Here is a 21,168-nt window from a genome sequence, read left to right as displayed (position 1 = left end):
ACTTGCAGAGACTTGGCACTGAGAAGTACAAGGTAATTCAAGGTGTCATTGTGAATTTGTGCATTTTTGGGGGGTTTGTCTATAGTTTCTTGTTCTTTGACTTCAAGAAGTTTTTACTGATGTGTTTGGTTTGGCTTCCATAATACTAATTCCCTGAAACCACCAGCTGGGATTTCATGGTGGACATTCCACAACAGACAGAGGTGTACCCTGTGATTAGCAGTGCTGACATGTTTTCCTACCCTTGGCTGGGAATCCTGTGCCATTCATTTATGAATCATTTAGTGAGTAATTGGTAATTCTTGTGACAGAATGTATATTTAGAATTTTGGAACAGTATAAGTACGTTTGGCATAAAACCAAACCATATGATTACTAGTAAGAGTTTGTAACATTGTAGTGCCATCTCTATCTTCAGGGAGAGTCTTTTGATGATTCACCCATGATAGCCAATTTGCAGATAAAGTACAAATAATTTACACTCCATGGTGCCAGGAGGACCCTGGTAGATATATGCTGAAACTTGTTCCCTGTTGAAGCATTTTTGTGTGCTCCCTTAGCTATGTGCAAGAGCTGAAGCAGCAGGGGAGAAAATAGGAATGGAAATACAACTTAAGTTCTTTCTATTTGAAGAATATTTGTGTACTTGGTGAAGAGGAAGAAATTGTTGAGGCTTTTTTCTAGATATGTTTGAGGGTAACACTGTAGATAATTTGTTGGAAGGAAGCTGTGAATGCTCCATCCCTGGCAGTGTTCAAGGCCAGGTTGGGCAGAGCCTTGGGTGACATGGTTTAGTGTGAGGTGTCCCTGCCCATGGCAGGGGGGGTGGAACTTGATGATCTTAAGGTCCTTTCCAACCCTAATCATTCTACGATTCTATGATTCTAATTTAGTGAAACTGCTGAAATGGCAGCCCTCACGTTACTTTTGGTGTTAGCTCTGTATTCTTAGCAGTGCAGATTAGGTAGCAAGAAGAGGTATAGGTTTATGCATGTCAAGTGTTCCTTGGTTAGAAATTGTCTAGGAGCAAAGCACCTTCTGTATGGAAGTAACATAGATGGGCTACTGTAGCTAGCATAGAGATAGCTAGCTTGCACTCTCAAATCCCATAGAGAGGCAGACTGATTGATTGGGCGGATTGACTGTTTTTTCTACAGCACTGAGAATAAACTCAGCTATTCAGCCTGAAAGGACAGATATGCAGACACATCACCTGACTGACCCAGTGGTGTGGCTTGCAAAGTCAAACTGATTTTTATGTGGCTGATTTAAACTTGGATGCATTAAACACGTATGTCATCCTCACCTCACTGTGTAGACATATTCTGAGTTAACCTCGTGGGATTCTTCTGATTTGAGTCTGGATTCCTTTACTTATTCAATGGGAGGCAACCTTATCTGCCTTCAGTTTAGGCAGTAAGAAATCTTTTCCTCACACCTTCTGTCTGTATCGTTACTGAGTAATCTCTCCCAGGCTGGGGTTGTGTGTTTATCAAATGTCTAGAATAATGGAGTCTGATTTTGACTATGGCTTCTATATGCAAATAACAGCACAAAGGACAAAAAACCCCCCAGTGTTGGCACCTTCCAAAAGCTCTGAATGAATACATATCATTTGCAATTTCAGAGTGGAACTCATCAGGCTTTATAGTCCTAGTGTAATTTAGAGGGTGTGTATGACGTGAAGAACTAAAAGAGGCTGGGAGGCCTATAAACATTCCACAGGGATGTATTTTAAATACAACATAGGTGACAGTCCTGCAGGTGATAAGCCTATTCACGTGAAATTGGCTGCCTGATTCCTGTGTAACAGCTTGATACATGTTTCTGTCATGTTTATCAGAAATGGAGCATAGCCAGGGCTTCAGGGAGGCTCTTCTATATTTGGGGTGAAACCACTGATGTTTTCAGGAAAGTGGTCAACTTTAAAGTTCTAACAAATCTAAATTCTGGAGGTTTCTGCCCTCTCTGTTGATTGAGTAGAAATCCAAAGGCAGCCAGAGTTGTACTGTTACTCATGTGAGTCTGTATCACCGTTAGCTCTATCTCAGGCTATATATCTGTGGCTTGAAGCAACTGATAATTGAACTAATCAGTTCTTTAATAAGATCTAGATGATATCTTCCTTTCTTGGGACAAATAGAAATATATACTGCATACGGTCTTCGAGGTAAGGTAGAGCTAATAGTTTTAACACAGGAATTTTAGTGTTTTACGTGAGATAAATTTATGAGGAAGCTGAATTCTGTGGGAGAGTTTTTATGTTTTCATTACAATTCACCAGGAAAGTTAAAAGATGGGTAGAGATCCAACAGTACTCTCCACTGGTTCATTGCAGTAAATAAAACAACAGAAAAATAATCTGAAGCCTAAATGCAGCTCTTTCTGTCAAGGTACATGACTTTGCATCTTGACTTTCGAAAAGCATTTATTAGTGCAAGCATATGAAGTTTGGATCAGAGCATAATTTAGAAAATGGTTAACTTTGTAAACTTTAGTTCAAAACAAGTAAGTCAAAACAAATATCACAAACAACTTTTACATGTGTGCCAGTGTGCTAGAAATGTCTTGTAAATAAAAAAGTAGAAAATAAGCCCATGCTTTATAGTGTAACTTTTATTGGCAGAAGTAAATCTAGTCAGATGACAAACTAGTATTTTGTGTCAAGTGAAAATTCCTTTTTTTCTGTAAATGATAAATACAATGTGATAGTAAGATTTCTAATTTGAAAACATGAGCAAAAAGTGACCTCAATTATAAACGTTTACCAGTACGTGAAACTGTGTGGTAATATAGACCTGAGTATTTTACAAATGCTCTGCATCCTAAATGAACCCAGTTATAATGGGCTGTCTTTCTTTTGTTCCCGCTTTACAGTACAGTGCTCAGAAGCTATGCATGAGCAGGTCAGGAGCTGGAAGGCTGCTGGTGCTGGAAGAATGTCCCACTAGCTGCTAAACCAGTGGGGCAGCATTGGAGGGAATAATAGTAGTTCAAAGCTTACATGAAGGTATTTGAGTGGTGATTACATGTTGCAGGGGTGCTTGCCATGACTGCTAAGGAGGAATTTGAACAGGAAGTATCTGGCAAAAACTTGGCAACTTTAAATTCTGCATCTAAATGAGCTTTTAGCAAGTTCAAATATCGAGCGCAACAGTATTTTTGATGACACTGTAGGTGTTGCCTGATGTAATCAGGTTTTTGTGATGGGCATTTATATTTTAATACTCTGAATAGTTTCTTTTAAAACTATGAAATACAATTGCTCCATGAGGGTTGTTCTTTACTATAAGAAAGGTATCTGAATCACTGCTCAACAGCTGGCTGCCTGTTTTCTTTGTCTAGTTTGCCTTCCTAAGTTTATTTAGCAGCTGTTTTATTTGGAATTGTTTTCTGGTTGTTTTGGTTGTTTTGGGTTTTGCTTTTTGTTTTGGTTGTTTGGTTTTGTGATTTACTAAACATGATCAGGGTGATTCCTTAATATGACTACAGTCATGACTAACTTTCCATACTGTATGGTTTAGTTTTGCTTGGGTTTTTTTGGTTTAAAAAGAAAAATAAACCTTTGTATACCTGTTTGGACATGTCTAATCTCTTCTAAGTTAGATCATAGTTATTTGGCAACCTTTGGCATATTTCTGTTAAACAGTGTTTTCCTCCCCCCCATGCTGTTTTCTGTAGAAGTGCTTTTCCTTTATCCACCTTAAAGCAAATCCTTTATCGTCTGAAGAATCCACACTTTGATATTTCTTTGTGGTTCCTAAGAATCCTCTGTTCCCACTGTTCTTTATTATGGTTCATGGAACTCCTTCTCGTCTAATTATTACCCTGGAACAGCTGCCAAGACAATGCACTATCATCATGTATTTGTTCCTTCCCACAGTGAGAGGTATCATTTCTGACTTCAACATGTATGAGTTGATAGAGCTTAACATATATTTTCTGGTTGTACCTCTCTGTAACTTAAGACAGGCGGATTTCTCTCTTATCAGTAACACTGGTTGGTTTTTGTCAAGATAAATTCTTTCAGTTCTTCTGGACATAATATTCCCCAGGCTCTCCAAAATCTGATCTGTTTCTCTCATAATTCTGAAATATATTTTTAGACTCACTGATTTACAGCCTATAATTGCAGCATAGGTGTGTAGAGTAGATTTATTGGATATGAATGAATAATACATAAATTAATTTTATATATAGCACACAATACTTGTTTTCATTCTGACATATGCATTTTGGTTTACTGAGTGCATTTTCTTACAAGCATAATGTTCATTGCACTTGAAAATGATTATAAATAAATTATGCTGCTGATGACAAGTCAGGTGTTCATGTCATCTAATGGAGCAGGTGTGCCAGCCATGTGTTGGCAGTAGCAGGCCGTGGTGTGTGTGAGATACATGTGCTTAGTTTTTTATTTTCAGAAGCAATAGGGGTGCTTCTCCAAGAACTGGTTTTATTATTTGGTGCTTTGTGTGTGTGTATGTAATATTCCATCTAGTGGTTGAGTCATTTCTACCTTTGAAAAGAGTTTTGAACCCTCTTCCAAGTTAGCATCTTAGTCAGTTTGTGGGAACAACACATGTAAGTTGCCTTTACCTCTCCAATCATGTTTTCTGTGTTTCTGAGGGAGCAAGCACAACATCTATCTCTCCTTTTGAACTCTCTGTGGGCATACTGATCTTTCTCAGTAAATTGTAGTATTCTTGGTCGTCTTAGTCTATCACTTTGCTTTTAAAAACCTCTTACTTTATGTATGATGATACGGATGCCACTCATAAAACTAAAGAAAAATTCCACACAGAGTTACTTCTTAATATTAAACTTTATTTTATAATTTATTTATAATGTGAAGAGTGTCAGGGGAAACAGTTGTGAAATAAAGGATATTGACTGTCATTAAATTTAGTACTATCTAAGCAGATACTGAAATGTAGACAGACTTACTTGATTTAGCATTTCATATATCTTCCCTGGGTTGACTCTTCTTCCTTGTTATTTTAGCCTGTGAACACTGAAACTTTGGAGTCTTTTGAGTGTGCTGTTTTCTGAACTTTATGGTTGGGTTTTACAAGAGATTCTAGAAACTGGAAAGAGAGAAACAATCACCAAGAACGACTCCTCAGAAAGAGGGTTTGGCAGAAGCTTTCATTTCTCTGCACATGAATACTAAATCGACTGTTTTGCTTTTCAGCAGTAGTCCTCATTTGTGTTCAGGCTTGGATGTGTGTGTGATTACTATGCCCAAACATAAGGACTTTCTAATCTAGCAAAATCTACAAGTATCCGTATATCTGCTGCCGCCGCTTTTGCTTCATATCAGAGGAACAAAGCGCACAATGTCTTCATGTGTTTCAGTCATTCCTCAGCCTTAGAGCAAGTTTCTGGTTCTTGGGGAGCTTTTGACTTCCGTTTTCAATAATTTTCATAAGCCTGGGTCCATTGGTTTAGGTTCTTTTTCAGAGATTTCATAGAGCTGAAGAAAGACACTTAAACAAACGAGGCAGTGATCAGGGGCATCTGGAGGAGTGCTGAGCACCTCTTGAAACTCGAAGTGTGAATGTAAGTGCTGGTGCCTTTTGCATCTCTCTCAAGACTGAATCACAAGCAAATGATAATAAAGGAACAGTATGGGCACTGATCCTCCCTATGACATCTTGTTATCTGATCGTTGTTAACCACTGTGGCATTCAGTACTCATGCTGGCATAACCCGGGGTGCCAGCTCATATTTGACAGAAAAGTCAGGATACGTCAGGGCATCTGAGCAGTAGGTAACACTGACTAATGCTCCAGGACTTGAAACTGTGTCGCTGACAGCATTCAGTTCCCATGATGGCCCTGCTGTCTGTGGCACCAAGGTTACTGCTGTAGAGGAAGGGTGTTGCCTTTTCTATGACTCCTCTCCATTTACAGGAATCTAGGAGGATGTAATAGATGTAAATATTCCCTGTCTTTGCCACTATGAGTTGGTCCTGGAAAGAAAAGATGGCTTCTGAGACAGTCTAGGAATGCAAAGCATTTGTGGTAGATTGTGTGGCCCAATGAGAGACCCTTCAGCCCTGTATCCACCCAGGAGCAGCCCCAGAGCAAGAAAATGTTTGGAAGGCAGTGACTGATTTCACAGGTGTTGGAGATCTTGTTCCCAGCTTATCCTCTCAAGATGAAGTGATTGACTGTAGATGTCTCTAGAGGTGAGAAGATTTTAGAGAGTTAAGTTCTAAGATGTGGAGTGGCAACATATCATGACATTGTAATGCCAGCCAGGTGTTGCTGGAAGTTCAGCAAACAGCCTTGGGAACAGTTGTCTGTGCTTATAAACAAGTGACTTCTGGATGACAGATTTGCTGAACTGACCAAGGGCGCCCAGGCTCTGACAGTAGCGCCTCCAGCATGGCCAGAAACTGTATTTATTTTATTTAAGAGTTCCAAAGGATGGTTTTACAGTTTCACATTCATCAAATACTGCATAGTTTCTGAGGGCATCCACATTTGATTTTCTATTCAGCAAACAGCCCTTACTTCCCACTTTTGAGTTGACTACTCCTTTGTAATCGTTCACATGTGCCTGTGGACAACCACAAATAGAAGAAAGCATTTTTTTTTAACACGTGTTATTTAGGTTTCCTAAAGAGATGCTGTCCATAGGCACCTTATGCAACCACTCTACCTATAGAAAAAGCAACCTGAGATCACATGCTTATGAGGAAACTGAAATTTTGGGCACGCTTTGCCCTGTATGGCATTGGTGCAAAGACTATGAAGCTATGTATGGAAAACATCAAATGCATAAGTACTGCTAGGAAAAGCTTATCAAGTCTGAGTATTTAGGGTGTGGTCATTGCTATTGGAGCATACATATGGCCAGTACTGATTTAACACTGGTAGCTTCTTTCTTTTCTGTTTCAAAGAGTCACACAGGATTAACAATCTTTTATCTTTAACTAAAAGAAATACTGCACCATGATGACATAGTAAAGTAAAAATGATTTAGTGTATGTTTATACATGATAACCAAAAACCAGTATACGTTTAACAAATGGACCTCTGAACATAACTAATCTCCTGAGGACAGGTAATTGTGAAGGAATCTTAATCCCAGCCCCAGAAAAAGGATGTAATTCTGTGATAGGTTGACCCTGGCCAGCAATTAAGCACCCACCACCCTCTTGCTTTACTCTCCTCCCCACCCCTTGCAGCAGCTTAGTTGTAGAAAAGTCCTGGATAATTTTGCAAATTAGAACATTTGTGGTTAGTAAGCTTACAGTAAGGAAAAATAAGAGCTGGACTTCAGAGCTGAATAAGACTGCCTAGGGAAGGCAGGAAAGACTACTTTTGCCCAGTATTTACTCTGTTGCAGTTAGAGAAATATTTTATTTACAAAATAAATTAACTATGGTCTTTTAAATGAATAATTTAATAAAATGAAGGTTTGTGCATCTAACATTATTTCACTCTCCTTAAATTTTTATTGTGTAATCTTTTTCTTCCTTGTAGACTCTGCAGACTTTGTTTTCTTGAAGATTTGTTGACCTTACCTGTTCGTATTTGTTAATCCATGTAAGCATGAATTTGCACACTAATCTGTGTCCAAGCAAAGAACTGAACATATTTTACCATAGCATCACATTCCCTGCTGTCCTGTGTCATTACTTAGCTAGTAATGAAGAGCCGTAATTGATCCATCTGTTGCATCCTGGAGGTTACTAGCAGTGCCATCAAGTTTGTGTGACTGTTATTTTTGTCGTGTGACCTTGATTCCAAAGACCGCAGAGGTACATGTGTTGTGTATATCTTGAATGACTCCCAGAAGCTTGCTTGTGTCCTATCAGGTGGCTTTGATGTTTACACCTGCTGTTATCTGGTGTTGATACCTCCCGCCACAAGTGTTCACTGTCCAATGTTGGGTCTTGGTGATGGTAAGTCTGATGGAGCAGCTGCTGTTTTGAAACTGTTATGATAATGACCTACCACAGGCAGACTCTGAAGATTCTCACCATAGTAACAGAGCAAAATTTACTAGGTTGTACCTTTTACACCCTCTTTTTTCTTTAATACAGTTTACCTGTTGATTACATTGTACTGCTTAATATTTGGGTCTGAGTTTTTACATGGCACCTACATAGCATGTATGCAAGAGAAGAAAAAAATTGCAAAAGCTTGCATAAGTACAGGACATTTTTTAAATGTTTATACAAACTATTTTTTCCTAAAACTACTTTCCATTTCCTCCAAGAGTAAAATACATGGTTAAAAAAATGGCTTGAGGAGACCTTCTATTAATTGTTAGAGGTCCTCACTTTCCTTTCTTTTCCCCTTTCTTAGAGTGCTTTTAACGTCTCTCATACTTTAAGAAGCATTTTCCTTTTTTCCATTCTGATTTTTGTATGTTTCATATGCCTGGAACAGTCTCGTTATTTTTATCTGCTCAATAATCTGTCATCACCCTAAGTCCCTTTGCAAATGTGCTTATTTTGTTAGCTTTGCACCCCTCCTTTTATGCTGCTCTGCTGTCCTTTAATCTAGCCCAAATTACAATTTAATAATGAAGGTGAGGGTTGAGGAGGAGAGGCAGTTCTAGTTTCAAAAGTTAGCTGTAAAACAAACCCCTTCAGTCATATTGCATCTTCTGTTATTGTGGTCTAGGGTTCAGTTTGCTCAGGCTTTTCAGGGTGTTTGTTTGTTTTCATGTACTTGTGTGCAGACTGAGGTGCAGAAATACCGCTGTGTACAGCTTACAAAACCAAAGGAGACCTGAAGCTTTTATTTAATGAAAACTGATTCCTGTTTACTGGGGAAGAGCAGGGCCTTTTAACAGAAACAGTTTTCTAAGTGCTTGCCAAAGTTTCTATAGCAAAACTACTTCTCCAGCCAACTCTTGAATATTTGCCTAGTAGAACATTATAAAAGAGCAGACTAAGGACATAGAATTAAGCTAAAACCAACATAGAGTGTAACTTAATCAGTTTGGTTTGCCCCTTCCAGCCACTGTTGTTCTGAAGTCCCTAAAAATGTTATTGCACGTGTTGATTAGTGAGACCTGAGTTACTAGAATGATGTTGAACTTGCTTTCATTAGGGAAACCGAGACATCAGTGTCCTTTTATTTCTGTAGCTCCTGTTTTTTTCTCATTAATTAATGGAAACACTAATAGAAAATTATGTGTTTGCTTTATTTTTTTATGTGAAAGATTTGTAACTAACAGACTTACAGACCAGGCTACAGTGCTGCCTTCTGATGGAAACGTAGTTCAGATCAAGTCTTTTAGCAAGGTCATTTCTTTATGGTTCTTCAGCATCGTTTTGTGCCATTTTAATTCTACATCTATAATTTAGCAGTTTACGACATTTAAATTAATGAAATGATCTATCTTGAAAATAAACTTCAAATATTTAGGAATTATTTGTCATCCTTAGTGGCCTCTTCCTGATCCTTTGTTTCTTTGAAGTGAACATTACCTTATATGAAGACAGAAAAAAAACCTGTTATGCATTATGGATAATGAATATCTCTTGACAGAGATTTCAGAGTCTCTACCTTTGCAGAATGAAACTTTGCAGCCCTAAAGGTTAACTGTGTTTTCAAATATGCATTTACTGCACACAGCAGCCTAGAGGAGGTTTGTAAAATGCTTGAACATCTGGTTTCTGAGACCGAGTCCAAAGATTTAAAAATTGTCACCTGTTTCGCTGCGTATTAATACAGCAAAAACATGATTGCTGTCTTTCTTTTCCCTTGCCTAACTGATTCTAGTAAGAGTGTTGATTCCTTTTGTTGTTTACTCTTGCTCCTTTCTGTAGATCCTTTTTTGAAAAGGAATCTGTGGCTCCTTTGCGTTTTTTTTAAGAAAGGAGGGGCTTATGTTATACTTTGAAAAAACATCAAGACAAAATACTCTGCTGTCTAAAACCCAGTGTTTTCCCCCCAGAAACACTGTTTTTCCCCCAACTCCTAAGGATTTATCTGTGGGAAATTCTAAATTCTTTGTTCCTTATGAAGGTGTTGCCCCATCTGGGTCACAAATGACAAGATAAATGCCTTGTTAAACTGGTTCTAGCCCCTAGAGGGTTGAAAGTAGGCAAATGCAGAAATTAAAATGGAAGGTTTTAGCAGGTAACTATAGAGTTGCTGGCAGATGACTCTGTAGTAAGTTATTGTAAATAGGACATCCTAGATGACTTAAGTTGGTCTTTGAACTGGCTCCAGAATGACTTGCATTTCATGTGTAAAGTCGAAGACTCATAATACATTTGTACCAAATGATGCTTTAGGATAAAGTTTAATGTGTGAACTACTTTAAAATTAAAATGTGATTGAAATTGTAGTAGAGTTATTTTGTGTGATTCGAGGTGTTTACTTAATTACTCTTTGTGCTCAACTGTCAATTAGACTTCTTGCGTAAACACTGAGCTACCTAACCTACTGAGATAGTCAGATGATATAAACTCCTTTGGCTCCAAAGGAAGACCAGAAAACTTTGTATGTGTTTCTTTAATGTCTTTGTTTGTTTTTTTTTTAATGGTCACGTGATCTTTTTTTGTCTAGAAGCTATCAGGAGCTTATACACTGCAGGTATGTAAAGCATCATAATCACTGAGATAGTATGCACGTATACTGGAACAATATGGTTTGCCACTTAATGCTGTACCAGAATAATTCATTTCTTGATGACAAAGAACTGAAGCATGACACTGAGATGAAAATTACTTCCTTCAGCAAACACCGTGGAGGTTACTCCTGCTAGGTAAAGACCAGGTCAGGTTTATATAAGAATATGTGATGCTATAGCTGTAGGCTAGTAAGAGCAAGTTCTATCCCATAAATTTTTCTTAATTCAGCTTCAAACACAGCCATAATAATCTTATAATTTTATAAATGGCATCCTTAATCAAAGATAAGGAGGATTATATCTAAATTTGCTTGTCACGTGGAGAGGAAGCTTTCATTAGCAATAGATTTGACCCAATCAGGAGAGTAGGTGTGGCTGAAAGCACTTATGGTGGACAAATAAAACTTGTTTTTACTCAGAAGTGCATGTGCACTGGGATTAGCCACCTCTGCTCTGGCTGTTTGTTAAATCTAAGAGACAACCTAAATGTATTTCTTTTGCAGAGTTGTGGCCACAGATCAGTGCGAGAGAGAGCAAAAGTCTGTCTTAACCAGCTTCCTCAAAGTTAAAAACTTACCTAGTTTTTTCCTAAGGATTTTTCTTCTGATATAATGATCTCATTATAGGAGCACATTGTTTCTACTCATTACAGAGTCTCTGACAGCTTTCCTGTGTTCAGAACCGCTTGGCAGGCTCCATCCCAGACATTTAATATAATTAACTTGAAGGTGTTTCCTGCTCAGGAGGTATTTAAGCATCCTAGGATGAACAAGCATTGAGGTTGGAAGATGAGCTCTTCATAACCAGTAGTTGAAGGCCTTGTAGTTTAGTAATCCAGAAGAGAGCTGTTAATGAGCAAAGTGGAAGCAGCATTAAGTAAGTGTACTGAATTGTAACAAAATGCTCATAATTTTAAATAACAAAGCCTTACACATAATTACCTGGGCTTTCAGTGTCCCAGTTAAAAAGATAGTCTGCCTGGTTTGTCTGCACCTCCTTTCCCAGGAGCGTCTCATCTTCATTTTTCATTTTCCCCTCTTTTCTTTTTTTACGTTCTTTTATCTTCTCTCCCTGACAAGAGGCAAAAATACTGTCAGGAGGTAACTTCTTATTTCTCAAAAGGTGAAGCAAAACAAACTCTGAAAGTGAAGTTTGTGATCTTCTGGTGCTGTAGAGTTAAGGTGCAGGCAGGCAGGTAGGCTGCCTTGCAGTGAGCTTGTATCCAGGAGGAATCATGAAGCTGGCTGCTGCTTGATTTGTAAGCTAGTCCTTCCTAAGAAGCCGGTATGACTTCAAAGAAGCACTTCATAGTGTAAATTGGTGTTACAGTGTCTGAGCTAGCAGAAAGCCTAATATGAATAAAGCCCATCCACATCCATGTATTTCCTTTGATGTGTAACTTCTTGACAATTTAAATATCTATATTAATTGTTCCTAAAAGTATGTAAGATTGAAAAGCACTGATGATAATCTGTGGGGCTACAGAATGTGCTGTGAAATGGTATCTTATGTTGTTGTGCTAGAGTTTATGATCAGACCACTTTTTATATCATATTTGAGGCTGCACTTGATACATACTGGGTTTGAGTTGCCTTTCCACCTTCTCCATTGTTCTCTGACTTAAAAACTTAGTAATTTCCAGGACTCCCCCAGACTACTTTTTCTGCTGGACTCGTGACTTGAAAAGCTATAGGAAGTATAAAAGCAGATTTCTAAAAGTTGTATCTTTACATACGCTGCTGTTAAAGCATTTTAAAATTGTTTTCATAAATACAATTGTAAATACACATACAAGATGAAGACTGTTTTCTCTAAGTCATAGACCTAGCCTGTTAAATACATTCATAAATTGTGATTAAGTATTTTCATCCTTTAAGACAGGATTCAAACTTCACTCAGATGTTCCATATAGAAATATGCAGAGAATTTAAATGAGAGTAATTAGTGGTTTCTTAAACCAAAAATAGTGAATTGTTAGGACTTATATGAAAATCTCTGCAGCTGCATGCTTTTAAGCAAGTAAGAAAATCCATATTAATGTATTTTGCAATAACATTATCATTATTTGGAACCTGAAGTAATATAGTCCATTATTATGTCTGGAAGTGACAAAACAGATTACAAAAGCTAACTTAATCTAAGTATAACTTCATGTTTTCCTATTTCTTTGTACTGAATATATAATTTTAATTCAATTCTCCATTCCTGGAATCAGTCACTGTAATAAATTGTTCTTCCTTTCTAGTTAAGGCTCAGTAAAATTTTAATGGCCACTTCTTAAACCTGAATTTCCAAGTCTACAATTCTTAAGTGGTGCCTCTATAGTGCACTTTTTAAAATATATATATTATTTTTTCTTTTCTGCAGCATGTTTGTAACTGCTTTATAGGTTTGCTAGGTATTTAGATTGCTGATATTCAGAAATGACATAATAAACTTACATTAATGCAATTTGTAATCGCAAATCTTCATTGAATATAAGCCACTGTTATTTTCTGAGCAGAAGGTGGCTCAGCGCTTTGTTGCCAAAAGCCTGAGTTTCAATTAGGCTCAGCATAATTGATGTGAATGTAAAATGGCTGGTACCACACTAGTTGGTTGTCTTTGTTCTAGACAGTGGGCTAATTTAGCTCATGAAATCAACTCCTTTTAGGCGAGTTTCTTTGTTGTAATTGCAGGGTGTGGTTTATGAAGATTTTGATGAATAGATAAATTGATGAGTTTATGCAGCACCAGCCAAACCTCACAAATCCTGCATGCATCTCATTCATTTGGCCCTTTCCTCAATCTCTCCGCCGGTGCTGCTGGGGGTTCACTCACTGTGTGCGCTCAGTTCATGAGACCTCCACAGGCATCTCTTCATCAGCCCAATGGGCGCAGGAGAGGCTGGAGCAGGGGAGAGCCCCAGCATTAGGCTGCTGAAAGGCTGTCTAATCTTCCAGGATCTCATGCTGACAGGGACCTTTGTGTAAGCTGTGGTCCCCAGCCGCAGTCTGGTGCTGTGGTCATTGATCTCTGTATGACAAGATGTGGCCCCGCCACAAGACCTAGTGTTCAGGTGCTAGTGCATCCCTCCCTGCTCCCTCTGTACCCATCCTGCATGGGCTTTTTTGCCTTTGGCCAAGGGGAACTTGAAAGGCCTGTTTTGGTGTGTGCAAACCTGTTTCATCTGTTCTTGTGGACAGAAACGTTTTTCCTAAGAATTAAAGACTTTCCTACTTGCTGCTGGAATGGCACTGTGTTTAGAGATGCCTAGATGAATTGGACTTTTTAAAAGTGGAACTTTAGTCTATGACAGATTACTAGATGCTCACAATCAACTTTGAAGAGCAAAGAGCACAAACTTTGTTAAATTTTTTCCAACTATCCCTTTGAACCAAATGCTAATACATAAAAGAGCGCGTATGCTGCCAGTGTGAGTCTTCATGTTCAGAAGTATTTTCATGTCCCTGAATTTGTAAACACTTTTCTGTATCTCTTGTCATAGCTAGAGAAAGTACCAAAATTATGCAGTAACTTGATATTTCTATTCATCAAGTCATGGTGAGTCAGTGTGAACAAAGGAAGAAAAGCATCATGTGTTTAAATGAATGAGTGATGCTGGCTTTCTGTCTCCTCAGTCAAACAGCTTCATCTGGTTCTTTGACCTTCTTACTATATAAAATATTACCTTTGTTAGGTAAGGCAATGTGATGATTATTGTTTATACAATGCTTTAAAGCTAGGCTGGAATATAAGTATCAAGATCAGATTTGCACTCAGTGAGATAGTCCAGTGCATAGTTACAAATGATATCTGGGGGCAAGACTGTTACTAGTGTACTTCCTCATTGCCCACCAAAACTGGAATTTGACTTTACTTGGTGCTGGATGCTACTGCAGTGTCAGACATGATATTAAATATTATTACTACAAAGTAACAGATTTCATTATCTATCTCCTCTGGCGTATCTGTCAATTGAGCATCTGTCAGATGCTCTCAAAAGTTGCCGATACTTACACATATTCAAAGAATCAGGTTTCCAGTGAGGGGTTTATTTACAGAGCTTCCCCCCCCTCCAAAAAAAAAAAAAATAGGAGTAGAAAAATTATGGTGGAAAATTTCAGGAATATTTGTAAAGTCAATTTTTACTAATTAGCTGTCTCCCAAACAAAGTTGCATACGCAGAGATGATGTGATGTCAACGCTTGGCTGTAGGAGGAATCATTATCACAGACAGCACGGGTTTGTTGGGGCACATCTGGCATCTATGTAGAGGTGCCACCCAGTGGCCAGATGGTAATAATGAGGTTTTCTGACTAATTGAAATAAAAAAAAAAAGGGGGGGGGGAACCTCAAAGGAGGGTTTCTTACAGTAGTATTTTAATTCTTATTTTTTTTTTTAGGCTTCACAATCAGCCGATGTGGTTTAGTTTCTTGAAAAGTAATAACAGTAAAGTTTGTTAATGTTCTTCAAATTGAATTAAAAAGAGCTTCAGTTAATTCAAATAGCTTCCAAGTAATCAAACAACGTGTTCCTCCTTTGAAACTAGGTTTTAGAAAGTGTATCAGTATATGTTCAAGTTGTACCAAACCAAGCTGCTCTTTTTGTTGTTTTTATTAGATTATAGTTTCTTCCTATGCAAACAAGAGCTAGAAATACAATTTAAGAGAAATGATTGTCTGTGGTAGGTGTTAACTGAAATTTATGATGCATCTCCTCATAGCGACATTAATACAGAATGATAATCATCTGGTTCATAGATATAAAAAGGGAGAAAGTGGAGTTGCTGCATTTATGACGCCAGCAAGAGACAAAGTTAAATCTATTTCTGTATATTTAATCTACAGGATTAAATTCCATTGTTGAGATTAATAGGAGACAAAAGAGCGAAATAGTGATGAGCATCTGGTACAGGCCTGGTGTACATCAAGCTCTCCACAACCATTCATGAAGATTTTAACTAGCTATACAATGGCTGGTTTTCTGGTGCAGTTAAATCATTATTCACTAAATTTCCAGACTACCTAGGAGATAACCTTGTACTTCAAAAGCATCTATTCTCAGCCTCAAGTGTCTGTATTGGGTTTATTTCCCAATTAATAGAGGTACTAAAGAAGTTAACTTTAAACACAATTAATAACGTCAATAATTCCTATGACAGCAGGGCTTTTTGATTCTGTAAAACAGAAAAGGGTCACTTGGGGTGAGAAACCAGAAGCTTGGATTCACTGTATTAAAGATTTGGCTACAAAACACACTCTGTACCTGTCTTAGGACTCAGGAAAACACATTTTGAAGGACTAATGACTGTAGTATTTCCAATTGTATGCTGTTTGAAGCACAAGAAAGCCAGAACCTTGAAACCATTTCATTTCATGAGCAGTTGCTCAGAGCTTTAGCAAACTGCCAAATGCAAACAAATGCATTTAATAACCTGAAATTAATATATTGTACTGGGAAGGCAGTAGGGCTGAAAAAACAAACACATGTAGGTATGGCAGTGGACAACAAGTATGACAAGTTTGTGGTGTTACAGTGGCTCAGAAAAAGCTCTGTTTAGTCTTTGTGTGTGCAAATGTATCGTGGCACAAAGCAACGAGGCAGCAGACCTGCTTTTCGTGATTTTTGATGTGACTGGAATGGGAACATTGTGGCCAGCTCTGGACGCATCTTTGCTGGAGGGGTGTTGTCAGAAGGAATCAGAGAGGAGAACAGTGGAATTCATTTACAAAAGGGAAAATTATGCTAAATAATGGCTGAGTGGAGAGATACAGCTGAAGCCTGCAAATATTTAAATGGTGTGAATTTGCCAAACAAAGAAAGGAATTATTTAGGCTGACACAGTAAGGCAGAGTGAAGTAACCATAACAAAAGGTACTTTGGGTGAGATATAAACCCTGTTATTAAGATGTATGACAGAACACTCCAAAATAAGCTAGCAGGAGTATGTCTGCCCTAGCAAGATGTGACCTAAGGTAGTTTAAACAGACTTTTCTATCTCTAGGATCTAGAAAGGTGGAGGCAGAAAGGTAAAACTTGATTCACCTGTGAATCTGAAGGCTGGCCATTAGATGGCAGGGTGCTGGCACAGGAGAGTGGGTACTGCCCTGCTGCTTCTTAATGCCATGCCCCAGGAATTGCTCAGAACCACTCGTAAGTTCCGTGCAGAAGTTTGAGTTGCTCAGTTTTCCCATAAAAATCATACATGCACCCTGTCACTCCCACGGCAGAAAGTCATACAGCAGCTATGTCCCAAGCACACGTCCCTTAAAGAATGTGTGCGTCTGCTCTGGCTTTGCACTCCCTGAAAGCCCGTGTGGGTAGGTAGGTAGGTACGAAAGGTGTTTAGCTACCCCAGTGTAACAAACCACTTTGTGTGGGAGCTGAAGTCGTCTCTTTTCTTCTATAACCAGGTATACAGTAATGGGACTGCTGAGGCAGTGGGAAAGGGTGGTGTAAATGCAGTAAGTAGCTTGCTGCAGACTGTTCAGGAAGTCCACACACTGGTTTTGTGGAGGAGACAACAGAAGGAGTAACAAGCAGTAGGTTTGTATGGAAAACTTCAGCCTAGAGCTGACTGAAATGCTCAAAATATATTAAGACTGTAACTACAGCAACTCAAATAATGTGCAATAAAAAAAGCACAACAAAAAAATAACAAAACCCAAAACAAAAACAACTCCAAAGCTTGTTTAACATACAGTCTACACAGCTAAAGGATCTGCCCCAGGGAGCGATCCTTACATATGCATCCACACCTCTCACACCTCTGGAGTGAACTGGCTGTGTTTGTGCTGCGTAACACTTGACCTGAGTCCGATGCCCCTCTAGCTCTAAGACCTTAATTATATTTTTGTGGCTTCAGTTCAAAGTGTCTGAGGTAATGTGAGGCCTGCTGTGCTGCCTGCAAGACCGGTGTTTTTATAGCATTATGCCAAAGGTACGCTGCATGCTGTGGGGTGTGATGTGAGGGGATACAAGGGGTGTCTGAAGGTAGGAGGCTATCTGAGATGGTGGCAGGAGGAGCCAAAGCTGGTATAGTCTCATCCTTGCTCTGCCATCTGTAGGGCAGCTCATCTGCAGAGCTGCACCTCAGCTTTGCTTTGGAGGGAAGTAGTTGGTTTCCCCCAGAGAAGAGTCTAAGCACAAAATGGTGCATGTGCACTATGGCTGACAAGGGGACTGGACCAGGGAATGAACCAGGGATGTAAATTATTTGAGAGCGTAGGTGTACCTGTCATAGTCACAAGCACCACAGGAGTGGGTGAGACAGGGAAAAGCCCCTTACTGCTCTTATTGTTGTTCTGTGTTTTGCAGTAAATCTTTAGCACAGACATTTTGCTGATCAAATTGATACTTGCTGGTCCCAGAGAAAAATTTAAGTGCTAATATGGCGTGGGAGGGGGGAAACTGGGCAGAGGATCTGAATAAACAAACAAAATGTCTTCATTCCATTTTAATGAAGTTGCTCTTGCTCATACATGCTCTCTCTTAAAAAAAATTATCTCATCCTATAAGTGTTGATTGAAAATGGGAATTACTATGCAAGAACCATGTACCAGGTACAGACTGAAGACTGTTCTGAAAACTAGCAGACTGGAGATGGATATCAGGGCTGAATATCATGAATTATGAGGGAAGCCATGGTTGTAAAATTATAAGGATGCCAGTTCAGTAAACACTGTTAGTTTAAAATGTATGTCAATCTCCTTTTTTGTTGTGAGTTGTTTGCTTATTGGTCCTATATTAGTGTTTTCATGTATTTTTGTCTTCAGCTTAATCCACTTCAAAATGATTTGTAATTGTCATGATATTTTAAGGCAATATCTTAAGACAGCCCTGTATTACTATTAGAGACTTAGGTACGGACAGGTATAAGCAATGGGGCCGAAGTGTGTGATCTACGTCGTAAAGAGAGTACTCCCCAGTTTAATTCCTATCTGGTTGTTTCCTTTTCCAGTCAGTCATGCTGTGAACCAGTATTCCTGTACTGGTAAAAAGAAGATGCATGTACGTATAGAACTTCTCCTTCCGCCTTTTAGTGCCTCAAGCTCTCGTCAAAAGCTTGGTAATTTCCAAGGCCTCCTAGCTGCTGTTCCTTTTGCTTTACTGTAAAACTTATTTTCATTGGCAATATCAAAATGGGCTGGTTTTAGCTCTGATGGAAGTAGTTTTCTTAATAGTAGCTAGTATGGGGCTATGTTTTGGATTTGTGCTGGGAACAGTGCTGGTAACACAAGGATGTTCTAGTTACTGCTGAGCAGTGCTTGCACAGCATTGAAGACTTCTGCTCCTCACCCCACCCCACTAGCAAGTAGGCTGGGGGTGTGCAAGGAGTTGGAAGGGGACCCAGCCAGGACAGCTGACCCCAACTGACTAGAGGGATATTCCATACCATATGGTGTCATGCTCAGCAGATACAACAGGAGGAAGAAGGAAAGGGGGGGACAGGACATTCAGAGTGACGGCATCTTACTAAGTCACCGTTACACATGATGGAGCCCTGCTGTCCTGGGGATGGCTGAGCACCTGCCTGCCCATGGAAGGAGTGAATGAACTCCTTGTTTTGCTTTGCTTGCTCATGTGGCTTTTGCTTTATCTATTAAAGTGTCTTTATCTCAGCCCATGATTTTCTCACTTTTACTCTTCCGATTCTCACCCCCATCCCACCAGGTGGGAGGGAGCGAGCGCCCCTGTGGTGCTTAGTTGCTGTCTGGCACCACAGCTGTGTCAGACAGTAGGACACACACTGCTGTAGACCAGGTAATCATCCTCTGAGCATTTTTTACATGATCTGTTGTAAAATTAGTAGCCAAACATGTAATAAACAATAAACTATCCGGTCTATCACAAATATTCACTACACCATTTTCCTGGTTTGTGAATTCTTACCTCCACAGACAAGGCTGCTCTCCAAGTACCTCCAACAGTTGATGGGCCTTGCAAAACTTCTGGGAGGGTTTCATAATGTGCCCAGCATGTTGCAAGCATCCTTTTCCCCTGGGCCCTTGGGGCTCTGAGCGAGTGCGTATGGTTACAGAAGCAAGCCTAGGTGAGGAAAGCAAGGGTGTGGGCTGACAGTACGTCAGCTCCTCTATGGTAACTGTCCACCCGCCTGCCCTTGCCCCACGGTGAGTTTCTCTGCAGGGAGCTGGGGCAAGCTGCTCAGCATTTGGGCTGGAAGGAGAGAATTTGGCTGGGCAGTTAAGGCAGCGATGGTGCGGTGCTGTGCCTTCACACCTTGGCTTGTCTCTGGGAGCTTGTGTGTGTGCCCGTGCCTTCAGGCAGGAAGCGTACCACAGTGTTTCCTTGGAAAACTGCCTGTTGCCATAAAGTAAAGCTTTTGGGAGGCTCTGGTGAGCTCAGCTCATCAGTAGATTTTTGGGAGGATGTACCTGAAACTGGGAGGAAATTCAAAGAGTGCCTTTTCTCACCCCTTTGGAAATCTGGTGTTGGCTGTTTTCCAGCACACTGTCTTCGGGTCAGAACTTTCTATGCTGCTTCTGCCAGCTCCAGCTTCTGGTGTGAAATTGTGTCCTGTAAAAAGAGCTGTCTGAAAAAAAACACTGCTGCTTCACCATACTGGGAGAGCAGAGGCTTCCTGGCTGCCACACCACAGACCTGCTAGTGCCCTGAGGTCTCATGGTGTCTCAGGGGCTGATGGCCCATCAGGAGTGGCCCCATGGGGGTGAGGCTTGCTGGAGGGGAGACAGCGGGTGCCTCCTGGTGGATGTTGCTGGCTTGCCTGGGGACCAGCACACCCCCTTCTGCAGCAGGGGATACTGAGGAAACATCATGACTTCCTGTGTAGGAAGTGTTTGCTCCTAGAGCTTCCTCCTTTTGGCATTTTGACGCAAGGGATCGATAGCATGTTGTTTTCTGACATATGTTCATTATATAGCACTTGGGGGGCAGATGCTTGGCACCAGCCCAGCAGCACCATTACAAATGGTGGCCTCAAATGTGACTGTTGGTGTCACCTCAACACTTGACAGCTCTTCTATCTGCTTCCCATGGTGTGCCGTTATTTTCCTCTTCCTTACCCGGACTTCGACTAAGTGCCTTCCCTGTCTCCTTCCCATACGATGTCACATGTTCCACTGCTCTGAGTCACTGAGTTGATAGACCTCAGACTACGGGTGCTCCCTTAAGCAGTCTTACAAAGGCCTCAAGTATATACATTCAACAGGGTAGGGTGCAAGAGGATCTTTTAGCAGTAGGTGAGCAGCTGGTTAATGCCACTTTTGAATTCTGTCATATACAACGTGTGTGGAACCACCCCAAAAGCAATGTCCATTGGTAGAGGCAGAAAATGAAATTCAAGATTAACAGCTTAAAGTCACCTATGGCTTGGAGAAGGTAACCAGCTATTGAGAGCTATGCAGTTTCATCCTTATAAATAGGTAAATAAACAAAATAATTGCATATGTTTATTGGGATATGTGTTAAAATGTCAAAACTTTTTCACCACAATTATGCAATAAACTGAACACCTCTATAAATATGCCCGAGGCTTTTCTGCTGCCTTATTTCACTCTTTGAAGATTTTTTATGGCAGTCAGTTATAAAACTGAATT

At 39.8% G+C, this 21,168-nt stretch overlaps 2 protein-coding genes across 2 annotated transcripts in view; both read left to right on the top strand.

The window, feature by feature from the left end:
* The window catches only part of CRYBG1 (crystallin beta-gamma domain containing 1), a 98,290-nt gene that overhangs the window by 8,987 nt on the left and 68,135 nt on the right, over positions 1–21,168 (top strand). The window lies entirely within an intron of this gene.
* The window catches only part of MTRES1 (mitochondrial transcription rescue factor 1), a 244,769-nt gene continuing 224,101 nt past the window's right edge, over positions 501–21,168 (top strand). The window contains exon 1 of the mRNA XM_061460208.1: positions 501–505. The gene's annotated coding sequence lies outside the window, so the exon portion shown is untranslated. The remainder of the gene's footprint in view (positions 506–21,168) is intronic.

The sequence above is a fragment of the Pezoporus flaviventris genome, unplaced genomic scaffold (assembly GCF_033815535.1).
Source record: "Pezoporus flaviventris isolate CSIRO_AGI_PZ_B2104156 unplaced genomic scaffold, CSIRO_AGI_Pfla_v1 ptg000031l, whole genome shotgun sequence".
Lineage (NCBI taxonomy): Eukaryota > Metazoa > Chordata > Aves > Psittaciformes > Psittacidae > Pezoporus > Pezoporus flaviventris.
This window is presented reverse-complemented; position numbering and strand designations above follow the sequence as displayed.